At 45.8% G+C, this 17,570-nt stretch overlaps 1 long non-coding RNA gene across 2 annotated transcripts; it reads right to left on the minus strand.

The window, feature by feature from the left end:
• Window positions 1-221: 221 nt before the first annotated feature.
• LOC141103852 (uncharacterized) lies at window positions 222-11,449 on the minus strand. Of its 2 annotated transcripts, XR_012235382.1 has the most exons (4): window positions 11,301-11,449; window positions 6,320-6,414; window positions 2,220-2,331; window positions 222-616 (listed from the first exon to the last, which is right to left on the minus strand). It is a non-coding gene; the product is annotated as an uncharacterized lncRNA (long non-coding RNA). The 2 variants fall into 2 exon arrangements; XR_012235381.1 differs by lacking the exon at window positions 2,220-2,331 and having other exon boundaries at window positions 228-616; window positions 11,301-11,447.
• Window positions 11,450-17,570: the final 6,121 nt, after the last annotated feature.

The raw sequence follows: 17,570 nt of genomic DNA on the forward strand, positions 1-17,570 counted from the left end.
GAACAGCCTGCTTGATGGAGTATGGAGGGTGGGGGGTACAATCCCGCTAAAAAATGAAGGTGAGTGGAATCAGGTCACAGATCCCAATATGGAGCCCCAAGGAGATATTTAAATAAACCTCGGATTAATGTGGGCCAAAGTCCAAGAGGGTATACAGGTTCCCTGGTTAAGTGTAAGCCCGCATCAGTCTGTCTTTACTTCCTCCCAGCACGTCTGTATGGTGTATGGTGTAAGAAACGGATATATTTTAATAGGTCGAAGGAGGATATCCAACATTTTTTTTAAGGCCCCAACATAGCCGGCTGCATCAGAGTTTCCAGACCGATGACACTGCCTATGGACAAAGTTGCACGATTGGTGGTAATTAGACCAGTACAGTCTCAGGCACAGGGGTCTTCTTTATTTCCTAGCAGTGACGCTGCGGTGATAAGGATTCTTTCCTTGGCCTCCCTCTTCTGCCATTGGCTGGATGTGTGCAGGCCGAGCCTCGTACTGAGGTTATAAGCGGAAAGAGGCTCCATGGAGATGGGCCAGGAGTTTGGAGGTCTTTGGAAAAGCCTGAAGGCTGCTGAAGAGAACAACCATCATCTGCATCCGGGGAAGTGTCCTTCAATAACTGGAAGAGAAACAAAAGATCAGGTATTCAGAAAGAGATTTCTGCCAATCAGAAAACTTAATTTCCTGTGCGGTCACTGGGACAGGAAGTCAGGGTGAATATTCCCAATGGGGACACAAACACCAATAGCAATTTTGACAGAGGTTCTAACCCCCTGGTGCCCAACTGGTGGCCCTTTGGCAGTTCAATGTGCAGCCCCTGGGCCCCTGCCAACTGTGTTTGTATGTTCTTGCCTAGACTGACTTCCAGCAGTTAAAGGCCAATTGAACTTTTAGTTTACATCTGGTAAATACAACAGGTTCATAGAAGCAAAAGGTGTGCACAGCCTGAGTAAAAAAGCCAGTCCCCTGCCTGCAGAGTAGCACCCATGCTCTCTGTATGTGGAAGCAGCAGCCTCTCTGCACATGCCCCCCCACCCCGGTGAGTCAGAACAGGAGCTCTCCAATCAGCAGGGAGCAGGAGCTTTTCAATTGAGAGGCTTATAGGGGTTGTGTTGAGCCTTTGAAGACCACTGCAAGGGTGCCACTCTGCAGCATGCTGGCAGAGGACAGGATTTTCTACTCAGGCTGTGTTTGCTTTATAAAAAAAAAAAAAACACAACTGTAAAACTTTGCGCATCTTTTGGGAAGTAGTAATGTGGGTAGGTGACAATGACAAGGAAATGGCACCAACATCCCTGTAGATAAGTGTAGACAAGGGAAATTTTTGAGGGTGCCGGCAAAACAAGAAGAACTCATTTCAAAACTCCGCAATATGTATAAAAAAAATGACAAGATTTTTATTGCTACATACAAGACTAAGTTAAAAGGTTTTTTTGGTACAGTGGAACCTCGGATTGCGAGTAACGCGGTTAAGGAGCGTTTCGCAATACAAGCACTGTATTTTTAAAAATCGTAACTCGGTTTATGAGTGTTGTCTCGCAAAACGAGCACGATTCAGGCCAAAGCGGTGGGTAGTACCGCTTTTGGCCTGAGGTGGGGGGGGGCGGAGCCGAGCAGAGCTGAACGTCCTGTTCGGAAATGCACGGTAAGGCCCCGAGTACAGCACGGCTGACCTCGGCAAATCTCGGGTAGGAAGTCTTTCCGAGGTCAGCCGAACTGTTCTCGGGCCTTTTCGGGCGTTTCCGAGGCTCTTCAGCGCCCCCCCCCCCCCCCCCCCCCCCCCGCCCGCATGTGGTATTGCATCCCATTGAAATCAATGCGGAATGAATTATTTTCGTTTCCATTGACTTCAATGGGAAAACTCGCTTTGATATGCGAGTACTTTGGATTACGAGCATTCTCCTGGAACGGATTATGCTCCTAATCCGAGGTTCCACTGTATAAGTTATGTGCACATGTACAAGGAAACATCTAGAATTCAAAGCAGATGACAACATTGAATCACTCGGCAATAGCATTGGAGTGATTGTCCCAACATGTTTCGCCACTCTGGGCTCATCAAGGGATGTTTTAAAGACAATTAGATGTAACACTGCATAGAACGAAACAAAATTAAAAACATTACATTGACTTAGAATACAATAAAAAAAAATAGGAAATAAAAATAATAATGGCACGGTAGAGTAAGCTGTCGACTACAATGCCCATCACCAATCGCTCACCCATATGAGGATCTTTTGCCGGCGACTCAATGTCAAGTCAAGAAAAACCGTCACTGGGTAGTGCACATAGGGAGACACCAAATAGGGCCCGAAAAAATTGTTCGGCTGGAATCTAACCAAAGGAGTAGTGCAAAAATTAATAAATGAAAATATCCTAAGTGAAATATAAATCTACTATAAAAAAATAGTTTAAGTGAAAGGGAGTGAGGGGAGGGGGCGGAGAAAGGACTAGGAAAAGGAAAATAAGGGAGGGAAGATGACAAGTAGGGAGGGAAGGGAAGAAGGGGGGAGGAGAGGGGGAAAGAAAGGATGGAGGGGGGGGGGATCTTTTATTTTGATGCACCTGAAATGCATTTAGCTGATATTAACTGAAAGCTCAATTGGACATTAAATGCCCAAATTCTCTGACCGTCTCCTGTAATATGTCTGCAGTCTCTGACCGTCTCCTGTAATATGTCTGCAGTCTCTGACCATCTCCTGTATCATGTCTGCAGTTTCTGACCATCTCCTATAGTATATCGGCAGTCTCTGACCATCTCCTGTATAATGTCTGCAGTCTCTGACCGTCTCCTGTACTATGTCTGCAGTCTCTGATCATCTCCTGTAGTATGTAAAAGAAAAAAACGGCGCTGTTTCCAAACCTACAACTACAGCTGCAGCTCAAAGTGAAATGTACACAAGCATAAATAGATAAACGTAAGGAGCTGCGCTTCTCAAAAAACATAATTACATAGTAGGTGAGGTAAAAAAAGACACAAGTCCATCAAGGCCAACCTATGTGTGTGATTATATGTCAGTATTACATTGTATATCCCTGTATGTTGCGGTCGTTCAGGTGCTTATCTAATAGTTTTTTTGAAATTATTGATGCTCCCCGCTGAGACCACCGCCTGTGGAAGAGGATTCCACATCCTTGCCGCTCTTACAGTAAAGAACCCTCTACGCAGTAAAACTGCTTTTCTTCTAATTTTAATGAGTGGCCACGAGTCTTGTTAAATTCCCTTATGTGAAGTAAAAGGCTGACAGGGAACATCAGAAGGAGAGCGTAGCTGCACTGGACACAGCGAGTGAATAATAGAGCATTGAACCCTCACTGTGTCCTATTATAGAACTCCCAGCACAGCAGGGTATCAATATTATAATAAATCACACAGGCAGCACAGTAAGTGCTCCTTTCATTCGTTTTTTTTTTTGTTTATCAGATGATTTCATTTAGATGCGGCATTCCTTATTTCAGATAAATTCGTTACGTTCAGTTTGCCAAATTAAACGGAAATTCCAATACCTATAATTTAATAATTTATAACTATTATTATAGTTATTATTATTTATTATTAAAATAATAATAATAAAAACTATAATAATGGTTAATAATTTAATTATGTTAGAAAATACGAAAAACAAAATGATCCAAATGTTTTTCATTCTTTTGAATTTCGTTTTAGAAAATTTTAGTCTTTCGTTCAATCAAAAGCAGAGCCATGATAGAGACATTATAGGGATATGATAGAGCCATGATAGGGATATGATAGAGCCATGATAGGGATATGATAGAGCCATGATAGGGATATGATAGAGCCATGATAGGGCCATGGTAGAGGCATGATAGAGGCATGATAGGGATATGATAGGGCCATGGTAGAGGCATGATAGAGGCATGATAGGGATATAATAGGGCCATGGTAGAACCATGGTAAAGCCATGGTAGGGATATGATAAGGCCATAATAGGGCCATGATAGGGATATGTTAGATCCATGATAGGGCCATAATAGGGCCATGATAGGACCATGATAGGGATATGATAGAGCCACGATAGAGGCATAATAGAGCCATAATAGGGCCATGATAGAGCACCTGCTTACTGTGCTGTCTGTGTGATTATTGTAATGCTGATGATCATAAGACGGTGAGATGCTGCTACTTTACACTTCATTTGGGGGGAGCAGTAAAGATGTGCAGCAGAGCTGCATTTTTACTGCCCCCCAAACAAATCCACTTTAACCTCTTCCCATCCAGCGATGTACCAGTACGTCTCTGGATTAGAAGGGTGATATCTCGGTCATCACTGCAGCAATGATATCATTTTTTAGCCCCAGCAATTCTGCACAAACTAAAAGTAATCCTAGCGGCTAAGAAGCCGCTGGATTATTTTTCCAGGCAGTGGAAGGGGGTCCCCCAACCACCACCTTTAAGATGGGACCAGTAGCATCCAGTTCCTGAGACACAGTGAGAGGGGTGGATGTCGTTCCTCCCACTGCGTGACGTCACAAACCAGGAGTGGCGAGAATTGTATCACTTCCGGTTTTGTTATCATGTAAACAATCCATTACCGGCCTGAACAAGCATCTGATCAGACTGATCTTGGTTTGATCAGGTGCTTTGGAGGCCAAAGGACAGATAAGGGGGTCTAAAAGACCCCAGATCTCTCCATAAAGAGGACCTGTCATGGCCTATACTATCACAAGGGATGTTGAACATCCCTTGTGAAAGGAAAAAAACAAAGAAAAAAAATTTAAAAGATACAGTGTAAGATTTTTTTATTAAAAAAAATAAAATACAATTTAAACTGCCCCCACTCCTTTGTGCAATTGCAAACACACACATATATGTAAATGGCAACAAACCTGCATTTTGTTTTGAGCCGGGGTCAGGGGTGGGGTCAGGGGTGTGGTTGAAAGAGGCCCCATCAGGTAGGCTGTGCGGAGGCCCCATGATTTCTAACAGCCGCCCTGGTGACTCGGCTCGGGTGCCCCCATAGCAAGCTGCTTGCTGTGGGGGCACTCAACAGGAGGGAGGGGCCAGGAGCACCAATGAGGGACCCGAGAAGAGGAGGATCCGGGCTGCTCTGTGCAAAACCAACTGCATAGAGGAGGTAAGTATGCATGTCCTCCGGCCAATGCATGTCCCCCGACACCTGCTGATAAGCGAGGAGAGACACAGAACAGAGCTCTGCCTATGTAAACAAGGCAGAGCTCCATCCTGTCAGTGGGGGATGTGCTGCAAAGGGACCGATTGTATGAATGAGTGCTAAGGCTGCTTTCACACTGATGCGCTACAGTTTACCTACACCGTGGGTTCAGTGCAGTGCTCCTGTGGCTTTCCTGTGGGTTAGCTGCAATTTGCCATATAATTCTATTATATCCTGCAGGTGTGATGCACTTTCTGAAAGCACACCAAACCCGCAGGTAATAACAGAAGTCTATGGGTCAGTACAGGTAATAACAGAAGTCTATGGCTCAGTACAGGTAATAATAGAAGTCTATGGGTCAGTGCAGGTAATAATAGAAGTCTATGGGTCAGTAGAAGTAATAATAGAAGTCTATGGGTCAGTACAGGTAATAATAGAAGTCTATGGGTCAGTACAGGTAATAATAGAAGTCTATGGGTCAGTACAGGTAATAATAGAAGTCTATGGCTCAGTACAGGTAATAACAGAAGTCTATGGATCAGTACAGGTAATAACAGAAGTCTATGGCTCAGTACAGGTAATAACAGAAGTCTATGGGTCAGTAGAAGTAATAATAGAAGTCTATGGGTCAGTACAGGTAATAATAGAAGTCTATGGCTCAGTACAGGTAATAATAGAAGTCTATGGGTCAGTACAGGTAATAATAGAAGTCTATGGGTCAGTACAGGTAATAATAGAAGTCTATGGGTCAGTACAGGTAATAATAGAAGTCTATGGGTCAGTACAGGTAATAATAGAAGTCTATGGCTCAGTACAGGTAATAATAGAAGTCTATGGATCAGTACAGGTAATAATAGAAGTCTATGGGTCACTACAGGTAATAATAGAAGTCTATGGGTCAGTACAGGTAATAACAGAAGTCTATGGGTCAGTACAGGTAATAATAGAAGTCTATGGCTCAGTACAGGTAATAATAGAAGTCTATGGATCAGTACAGGTAATAATAGAAGTCTATGGGTCACTACAGGTAATAATAGAAGTCTATGGGTCAGTACAGGTAATAATAGAAGTCTATGGGTCAGTACAGGTACATTGCACCGCACCTGCAGATCAGTGTGAAAGCAGCCCAGTGTAGCGAGTACAGAGTGCAGATATCCCCATTGCTGTTTGATTTTTTATTAAAAACTGACCTCAATCTTCACTTCTTCCTCAGGATGTCTGTAGGTATCGTTGGCGGTCGCTGTCCCCAGGCGGGTATGGCTGGCAGCTGCTGCTGGCTGTCCCCCTGGATGAATATAGATGGTCGGTTTTGCTGGTACTTCTGGCGAGTGGGTACTGTTGGCGGGTGCTGGTGGGTTTTGCTGGTACTACTGGTGGGTACTGTTGGCGGGTGCTGGTGGGTTTTGCTGGTACTTCTGGTGGGTACTGTTAGCAGTTATTGCTAGTGGGTATTACTGCTGGGTACTCCTGGTGGGTATCGCTGGCGGCTGGTGTCTCAGGCAAAGTACATTTGGTATCACTCCGCCTGTGACAGGAGCCGGCACTATACAGGACTCATCGGCTCTGCTCTCTACTGCAGCCGCATGCTTGCTCTAGCGACGGCTCCATTCACACCGATTCTCGGGGATGGCGGGTCGGAGAACCCGTGATCTGGGCTTGCTGACCGGCCACCCCAGAGCAGGAGGTGGCGGGTCACGTCAGAGGGCGCTGTGGGCCAGCGGTTGGGCACCCCTGGTATATAGTATTAGCAGTGATCACTGTATTGGTGTCACTAGTTCCCACAATGTGTCAGTCAGTGTCAGATTGTCCACCGCAATATTACAGTACCGCTAGAAGTCGCTGATCGCCGCCATTACTAGTATGAATAAAGAAATATAAATTCCAGTATATATCGCATAGTTTGTAGATGTGATAACGTTTCTTGAAACCAATCAATTTACACTTAGGCCCCTTTCACACTGGGGCGGTTTGCAGGCGCTATTGCGCTAAAAATAGCGCCTGCAAACCGACCCAAAACAGCCGCTGCTGTCTCTCCAGTGTGAAAGCCCCGAGGGAGCGGTGCGCTAGCAGGACGGGAAAAAAAGCCTGCTAGCAGCATCTTCGGAGTGGTGGAGGAGCGGTTTATACAGCGCTCCTTCACCACTCCTGCCCATTGAAATCAAATGGGACAGCGCGGCTATTCTGCAGAGGCGCTTTGCGGTGGTTTTTAACACTTCTCGGTCGCTAGCAGGGGGGTAAAATCGCCCCCGCTAGCGGCTGAATACCGAAGGTAAAGCGCCGCTATCATTAGTGCCACTTTACCGCCGACGCCGCCCCAGTGTGAAAGGGGCCTTATTGGGTTATTTTTACCAAAAACATTTCGCTTAAATTGATGAAGAAATTCGATTTAAAAAAAAACAAAAAAAAACAATTATTGGAAATGTTTTATAGCGGGAAGTAAAAAGATATAATTTTTTTTTCAAAACTGTAGTTTTTTTCCTGTTTATAGCGCAAAAAATTTAAAAAAGCGGTGAGGTGATGAAATCCCAGCAATAAAAAGCGCTATTTGTGGGATAAAACGATAGAAATTAGATTTGTGTACGGCGTCACATGACACGCCATTGTCAGGGAAAGTCACATGTGCGCTTCAGGAGGCGATTCTGCCGCCACTCATTATGACACCAAAGGGGGAACTTTGTCCCCGGAGGAGCCCAGAGCGCCCCCTGATGGGGGATCTATCAGACATTTTAGGGGGGTTTAGCTGGGGCCCCCCTGATTCCATTCTGTATGATCAGAGGAGAGCAATACCCCCCCAGGGGAAACCCTTGGGACAGTCAGAGATTACATACATGACACAAGAGAGAGTCAGAGATTACATACATGACACACGGGACGGTCATAGATTATATACATGACACACGGGACGGTCATAGATTATATACATGACACACGGGACGGTCATAGATTATATATATGACACACGGGACAGTCATAGATTATATATATGACACACGGGACAGTCATAGATTACATACATGACACACGGGACAGTCACAGATTACATACATGACACAAGGGACAGTCACAGATTACATACATGACACATGGGACAGTCACAGGTTACATACATGACACACGGGACAGTCACAGATTACATACATGACACACGGGACAGTAACAGATTACATACATGACACACGGGACAGTCATTGATTACATACATGACACACAGGACAGTCATAGATTACATACATGACACACAGGACAGTCATAGATTACATACATGACACACAGGATGGTCAGAGATTGCATACATGACACAAGGGACAGTCACAAATTACATACATGACACACGGGACAGTCATAGATTACATACATGACACACGGGACAGTCATAGATTACATACATGACACACGGGACGGTCACAGATTACATACATGACACACGGGACGGTCACAGATTACATACATGACACACGGGACAGTCATAGATTACATACAAGACACAAGGGACAGTCATAGATTACATACATGACACACGGGACAGTCATAGATTACATACATGACACACGGGACAGTCATAGATTACATACATGACACATGGGATGGTCAGAGATTGCATACATGACACAAGGGACTGTCACAGATTACATAGATGACACACAGGACAGTCACAAATTACATACATGATCACGAGATGGTCACAGATTACATACATGACACACGGGGTACATGAGAAGGAGATGGCACCCCATTGGTCACGCAGGGCCGCTGTTAGAATTCATGGGGCCGCCTACAACCTACCTGACAGCCCCCCTGGAAATGAAAAGAAAACTAGCCGTGTATAGGAGACATTGGGCCACATTGACATTTGAGGTCACCTGAATGTGTGACAAAGTGCGCAGGTAACGGGCAATCTGCAGCGCATTCCGGAAATGTACTTCACATGTGCAAAGAACTTGTGGTGCCCAATAATTGTTAATGGCGCCCCAAATGCGATGTGTTTGTCACATATATGGCGGCCCATTGAAGTGAACGGGTTCCCCTATGTGCGAAATACAAGGAGATGTGATGAGGAATGTTTGTTATGTGAAGTATACAGGGATCTTAGGGATGGTATATAGAAATGTGATGAGGAATGTTATGTGAAGTATACAGGGATCTTAGGGATGGGATATAGAAATGTGATGAGGAATGTTATGTGAAGTATACAGGGATCTTAGGGATGGTATATAGAAATGTGATGAGGAATGTTTGTTATGTGAAGTATACAGGGATCTCAGGGATGGGATATAGAAATGTGATGAGGAATGTTATGTGAAGTATACAGGGATCTCAGGGATGGATATAGAAATGTGATGAGGAATGTTATGTGAAGTATACAGGGATCTCAGGGATGGATATAGAAATGTGATGAGGAATGTTATGTGAAGTATACAGGGATCTTAGGGATGGGATATAGAAATGTGATGAGGAATGTTATGTGAAGTATACAGGGATCTTAGGGATGGATATAGAAATGTGATGAGGAATGTTATGTGAAGTATACAGGGATCTTAGGGATGGGATATAGAAATGTGATGAGGAATGTTATGTGAAGTATACAGGGATCTTAGGGATGGGATATAGAAATGTGATGAGGAATGTTATGTGAAGTATACAGGGATCTTAGGGATGGTATATAGAAATGTGATGAGGAATGTTATGTGAAGTATACAGGGATCTTAGGGATGGTATATAGAAATGTGATGAGGAATGTTATGTGAAGTATACAGGGATCTCAGGGATGGGATATAGAAATGTGATGAGGAATGTTATGTGAAGTATACAGGGATCTTAGGGATGGTATATAGAAATGTGATGAGGAATGTTATGTGAAGTATACAGGGATCTTAGGGATGGTATATAGAAATGTGATGAGGAATGTTATGTGAAGTATACAGGGATCTTAGGGATGGGATATAGAAATGTGATGAGGAATGTTATGTGAAGTATACAGGGATCTTAGGGATGGGATATAGAAATGTGATGAGGAATGTTATGTGAAGTATACAGGGATCTTAGGGATGGTATATAGAAATGTGATGAGGAATGTTATGTGAAGTATACAGGGATCTTAGGGATGGATATAGAAATGTGATGAGGAATGTTATGTGAAGTATACAGGGATCTTAGGGATGGTATATAGAAATGTGATGAGGAATGTTATGTGAAGTATACAGGGATCTTAGGGATGGATATAGAAATGTGATGAGGAATGTTATGTGAAGTATACAGGGATCTCAGGGATGGATATAGAAATGTGATGAGGAATGTTATGTGAAGTATACAGGGATCTTAGGGATGGTATATAGAAATGTGATGAGGAATGTTATGTGAAGTATACAGGGATCTCAGGGATGGTATATAGAAATGTGATGAGGAATGTTATGTGAAGTATACAGGGATCTCAGGGATGGTATATAGAAATGTGATGAGGAATGTTATGTGAAGTATACAGGGATCTTAGGGAGGGTATATAGAAATGTGATGAGGAATGTTATGTGAAGTATACAGGGATCTTAGGGATGGTATATAGAAATGTGATGAGGAATGTTATGTGAAGTATACAGGGATCTTAGGGATGGTATATAGAAATGTGATGAGGAATGTTATGTGAAGTATACAGGGATCTCAGGGATGGTATATAGAAATGTGATGAGGAATGTTATGTGAAGTATACAGGGATCTTAGGGAGGGTATATAGAAATGTGATGAGGAATGTTATGTGAAGTATACAGGGATCTTAGGGATGGTATATAGAAATGTGATGAGGAATGTTATGTGAAGTATACAGGGATCTCAGGGATGGTATATAGAAATGTGATGAGGAATGTTATGTGAAGTATACAGGGATCTTAGGGATGGTATATAGAAATGTGATGAGGAATGTTATGTGAAGTATACAGGGATCTCAGGGATGGGATATAGAAATGTGATGAGGAATGTTATGTGAAGTATACAGGGATCTTAGGGATGGGATATAGAAATGGCTGGACAGAGATTCCTGGCACATGGAGAGACATAGAGATGTCTTCACTGTCTTCTTGCTCAGCTCTGCAGTGACAACTCTCTGCACTTCTAGGCTGGCTTCATATTCACTTCTCTCCAAAATCCTAAAGTTTTGTGACTTTGTTCCCCTCCCCCACTCACCCCCTCCAGCAGAAGTACTACTCCATCCAAAGCCTGGAGTTCAGTGATCACAGAGCAGTGACAGTATGATCTGGAGGGAGGGGGGTCAGAGGTCAGGACTCAGGGAGGAGGAGCTGAAGAAAACTTCCTACTCACCCTGACCAATCACAACACTGACGAGGGGGAGTTTCAGGCCTGGAAAGTAATGCACTTCCAGGAACTCCTCCCTCTTCCAGGCCACACCCCCCCCCATCCTGCCCACTCAAGCAGCAGCCTGCAGGAGATAGGCTGGGAACCTGCAGGGGGCGGAGACTCCAGTGTCTGGCATTTATGGGGCTAATGGTTTCCATGGAAATCATCACCTCGGCTTGTTTACCTTCTGCCGTCTGAGCCGCACATGCGCAGTAGCTGCAGGGAGGATTTCATGCTTCTCCTGTGAAGTCACGTGGCCTCGTTCTGACCGTTACGTGCAACACGTGACTGCAGCAGAGAGCGACCTAACGGCTCACGTGGGAGTGGGCGTGACCAGAGGATGAATAGCCAATCAGGAGCTAGAGGCTGGAGCCGTTACACCTGTGACGTCATGACTTGATCAGATAAAAAGCTGAGCGGGGAAGGGAGCGCGTCAGTGTGAGGACAGCGGTGAGGAGGAAACATCTCCACTACAGAGCTCCGGAGGGAGGAGCCATTGTCCGGACTACATCCGGGTCACAGCGTGTCTGTGTGTCCGGGGAACCTGCCTCCTCTGCTCAACCTCTGAAGAACTACAACTCCCAGCAATCTCTGTCCACATGAGGAACTACAACTCCCAGCATGTACTGTGTAAGTGATGGGGGTTCAGCTCCCAGCCTGGAATAGGATGTTACAGGACTACATATCCCAGCATGATTTCTCCTATAGATGTACTACAAGTCCCAGCAATCTCTACATACCCCAGCCTGCTTCCCTCCCCCTCCTCAGGGGTAATTGCACCCCACCATCCTCTCCCACCACAAGTGGTGGGTCCCCCTCCCCCCAGGATGGGGGAGGGCTGGTCAGGACTGGGGAGGTGCAATTCCCTCTGAGGAGGGGGAGGGGCCGGGGAGCAGACTGGGGTATGTAGAGATCACTGGACCTGTAATATCTCCATAGAGTAAATCATGCTGGGATATGTAGTCCCACAGCATCCTATTCCAGGCTGGGAGCGGAACCCCCATCACTTACACAGTGCATGCTGGGAGTTGTAGTTCCTCATGTGGACAGAGATTGCTGGGACTTGTAGTTCCTTTAGAGCCTGAGCAGAGGAGGCAGATCACACAGACACGCCGTGACCCGGCTGTAGTCCGGACAATGGCTCCTCCCTCCAGAGCTCTGTGTGGGGGATGGTCCCTCCTCCCCCGCTCTCCACACACTGACACCCACATCTCCACTCACCTACCACCGAGGGTGGGGCTCCAATTGCTCGCCCTCCCCCACACACGGGGCCGATCCAGGAAACATCTCCACCACAGAGCTCCGGAGGGTGGAGCCATTGTCTGGACTACAGCCGGGTCACAGCGTGTCTGTGTGTCCGGGGAACCTGCCTCCTCTGCTCAGCCTCTGAAGAACTACAACTCCCAGCAATCTCTGTCCACATGAGGAACTACAACTCCCAGCATGTACTAAGTAATGGGGGTTGAGCTCCCAGCCTGGAATAGGATGTTACAGGACTACATATCCCAGCATGATTTCTCCTATAGATGTACTACAAGTCCCAGCAATCTCTACATACCCCAGCCTGCTTCCCTCCCCCTCCTCAGGGGTAATTGCACCCCACCATCCTCTCCCTCCACAGGTGGTGGGTCCCCTCTCCCCAGGATGGGGGAGGGCTGGTCGGGACTGGGGAGGTGCAATTCCCTCTGAGGAGGGGGAGGGGCCGGGGAGCAGACTGGGGTATGTAGAGATCACTGGACCTGTAATATCTCCATAGAGAAAATCATGCTGGGATATGTAGTCCCACAGCATCTTATTCCAGGCTGGGAGCGGAACCCCCATCACTTACACAGTGCATGCTGGGAGTTGTAGTTCCTCATGTGGACAGAGATTGCTGGGACTTGTAGTTCCTTTAGAGCCTGAGCAGAGGAGGCAGATCGCACAGACACGCCGTTACCCGGCTGTAGTCTGGACAATGGCTCCTCCCTCCAGAGCTCTGTGTGGGGGATGGTCCCTCCTCCCCCGCTCTCCACACACTGACACCCACATCTCCACTCACCTACCACCGAGGGTGGGGCTCCAATTGCCTGCCCTCCCCCACACACAGGGCCGATCCAGGAAATATTCGATTGCCTCTCGGGGGATCAGGAAGGAATTTTTTCCCCAGCTGGAGCACATTGGATCATGCTTTGCTGGAGTTTTTCGCCTTCCTCTGGATCAACTGCCTCACAACCCAATACACCCACTCTTCTACCACCAAGGGGGGATGCTACCACCCCGGGCATGGGGTGAGTGTGGCCAGTGGAACTTCCCCCCAAGTTTCATCTGCCCTCACTCCACCATACCCAGCGTAATGGTAATACCCCCTGCCCCCACCTACACCCACTCATCTACCACCAAGAGGGGACGCTACCACCCTGGGTAGGGGGTGAGTGTGGCCAGTGGAACTTCCCCCCAAGTTTCATCTGCCCTCACTCCCCCACACCCAGCATACTGGTAATACCCCCTGCACCCACCTATATGCAATCATCTACCACAAAGAGGGGACGCTACCACCCTGGGTAGGGGGTGAGTGTGGCCAGTGGAACTTCCCCCCAAGTTTCATCTGCCCTCACTCCCCCACACCCAGCATACTGGTAATACCCCCTGCACCCACCTATATGCAATCATCTACCACAAAGAGGGGACGCTACCACCCTGGGTATGGGGTGAGTGTGGCCAGTGGAACTTCCCCCCAAGTTTCATCTGCCCTCACTCCACCATACCCAGCATACTGGTAATACCCCCTGCCCCCACCTATATGCAATCATCTACCACCAAGGGTGACAATGCCTCAGGCTCTGCTACACCCACTCATCTACCACCAAGAAGGAACGCTACCACCCTGGGTAGGGGGGTGAGTGTGGCCAGTGGAACTTCCCCCCCAAGTTTCATCTGCCCTCACTCCCCCATGCCCAGCATACTGGTAATGCCCCCACCTATATGCAATCATCTACCACCAAGGGTGACAATGCCTCAGGCTCTGCTACACCCACTCATCTACCACCAAGAAGGGACGCTACAACCCTGGGTAGGGGGTGAGTGTGGCCAGTGGAACTTCCCTCCAAGTTTCTGCCCTCACTCCCCCATGCCCAGCGTACCCCCTGCTCCCACCTACATACACTCATCTACCACCAATGGTGGCAATGCCTCTTAGGTTCCACAGAAAAATGGGGTGCCTTGCCGTGGCTCTGTGGCTTACGCATGCATTTGTAAATGTGTGCAACTAAACCCCTGTCTTTGACACATACTGCTTGACAGGACCGTTTGGTTGGTCACAGGCTGGTCGGTAAGTTGAGTGTGGAAATGTCTTATTTTTATGTGTTGCCTTTGCAATGCTCCTTGCTGCAGTGACCAGTTACAGGTGGGGCGGATAGTAACCACCTTTTTGTATCAGCAAGGGTGGCAATGCCTCTTGGGCTCAGCTACACCCACTAATCTACTACCAAGGATGGCAATGCCTTTTACTGTAAAGTGTTTTCTACATTTGCAATATAGCCCAATCTATGGGATTTTTTTATTGGATATTGTAATAAAATTTGACTACTTTTACTTAACAATACTGGTGTGGTACTGTTACATTTCTATATAACTGTGTTCTTTAGGGTGTTTGTTTTATGTAAACGGATGGGGATTCCATTTGGTTTTTCCGATCCGCCCACTGCCTGATTGAAAAAAAATTAAAAATACACTTCTATGGCCAACCTTAAGGACTTTAGCAGCCCATAGATTATGCACCTTTTTTTCCATCCACAATGGGTGAATGGAAAGAAAATTGCTTGATTTCCCCCATCAACACAGATGGGGGAATCCCTCTCATAACGCTATTGTGTTTTGCCAGCGGGGTGCTTTCCCTGCTGGCAGAACAGAATGATCATTGCCGGCTGTGATTGCCTGAATAAAAATCCCACAGACTGGTTGTACTGAAGTCAATCGATTTCAGTACAACCAGCCTGCCCATGGATAGATTGAATCTCAGGCCTGTCCCTGCTGAACCAGCCGAGATTCAATCCTTCTGTGGCCGGCTATAGATTGTAAGATCCGAGAGGGCTGATATGAATGTGCAATATAAATGTGTAAATTGTTGGCATTATAGAAATACTTGTGATAAATAAAGTACATTTATGTTTCAATAAAATCCCGTAAATTGAAAAGTTGTAGCTGGTGACTGGGTCTCTTTATAGGATATTTAGTGAAAGCAATAAAGAGTAACAATCCTATGTAGGGACAAACCTGCAACTAAACATATATATAGAGTTAGGGCCGCACTTTACAGAGGAGCCTTGGCGGGGAGCTGCGGCTTCCACATAGATTTGCAAATGAGTGCAACAAAAGCCTCTGTTTTTACCCTGAATTGTTAGAAACGACAATTTGTTTCTTTTGCTGGCTGGCTGGTAAGTCTGCTGGGAATTTTTTTTTTTGCCTGTATTGTGCAATCTCCTTCCATGTGCAACCATAAAAAGACAGAGAGGGTGCCCAGACCTAGTGCTTTATCCTAAAACCATCCCTTTATTAATATAAAAAGTGGTAAGTATTATACTCACAAAATGACAAATGTATCAAGCACATCACATAGTACACCGTCATCCAATCCACATTGCATCATGTGGTAGGAGAAGGTGAAGATCCAATACGCTAATGCATTTCGAGGACTAGCTTCTTCAGGGCTCTGAGGAAGTGGCTAGTTCTTGAAACATGTTAGCCTATTGGATCTTCACCTTCTCCTACCACATGATCTGATGTAATGTGGATTAGATGACGGTGTACTATGTGATGTGCTCGATACATTTGTCATCTTGTGAGTATAATACTTACCACTTTTTATATTAATAAACTGATGGTTTAAGGATAAGGTTACTTTCACATTGGGGCTGCGTTATCGCTAAAGCGCCGCTTGTTTTAGCAGTGTTTTAGCGCTGTTTACTCAGTGTTTTTGGGCCGCTAGTGGGGTGCTTTTAACCCCAATAGCGGCCGAAGATGGGGTTAAAAGCACCCGTGTTTGCGGCGCGTCCAAATGGCTTTTCAGGCGCTTCGGAATCACTGCCCATTCATTCCAATGGGCAGTGGCAGTTTGGGAGCTTTGTATACAATGCTCTAAAACCTCCCCAAAGATGCTGCTTGCAGGACTTTTTGTAACGTCCCACAAGCCCCAGTGTGTAAACACTCAGGCTTTCACATTCGGGCGCATCGGAGGCAGTTTACAGGCGCTATTTCTAGCGCTAAAACGACTGAAAACTGCCTCCTGTGTGAAAGGGGTCTACAGCACTAAGTCTGGGCGCCCTCTCTGTCTTTTTATAGTCTCAGTTGTTCCAGACTCCCCCAGTCCTAAGAGGCAGCAAGACGAAGTGCATCTATACAAGCCAGGACGGATATATAGCCAACTTACATTGTGTGGGTTCACTCCCTAGCGCAGGAGGTTTTTGTGTGGATTTGTTTTCTGCTCCTTCCATGTGCACCTTACTGCGAAGGCAAGTTATACCCTGTCAGCAATGGTGTTACGTTCGCACTTATATTTTCTACTGTTTGGTCTAACCCCTCCTGGACCAAGTTTGGTTTTATTGGTGTTACGGCTCCCCACTTCCGCCTGGTTTGCTTTAGTTCCCTTTTTCACCATTATTTCCTCGAATGGAGATCACTGCAAGCAGTAATCCCTACTCTGGGTAATTTTGTAGTGTCAGATAAGCACAACCTTCACAGCCTTCAGTCCCCGAGTGGATACGCAGACACAGTAATAAATACTACTAGATATGTAGATTGAAAGACCAATCTCTGCCGCTTCGGTTTTCACAAGCTGCTAGACATAGAAAAAAGGAGTTGTTGCTGTGTAATAAGTTACAGGTATACAACTTTTATTTTTTGTTTAATTAGTTTTTATTGAAGAATAGTATGTATAATGCACAATGTACAATACAGAGAAGATTTAAACAAGTTGACGAGTGAACCTCGTATTAACAGAACAGTCAGTAAACCGTATATGCAGGAATAAACATCTATATACATATTCAAATACCATCTATGACATATATCGAGGCTCAATGCGCTCAGTTCTTACCAGATTGTCAAAATCGGCAACATATTCAC

This window comes from Aquarana catesbeiana, linkage group LG07, assembly GCF_042186555.1.
Source record: "Aquarana catesbeiana isolate 2022-GZ linkage group LG07, ASM4218655v1, whole genome shotgun sequence".
Classification (NCBI taxonomy): domain Eukaryota; kingdom Metazoa; phylum Chordata; class Amphibia; order Anura; family Ranidae; genus Aquarana; species Aquarana catesbeiana.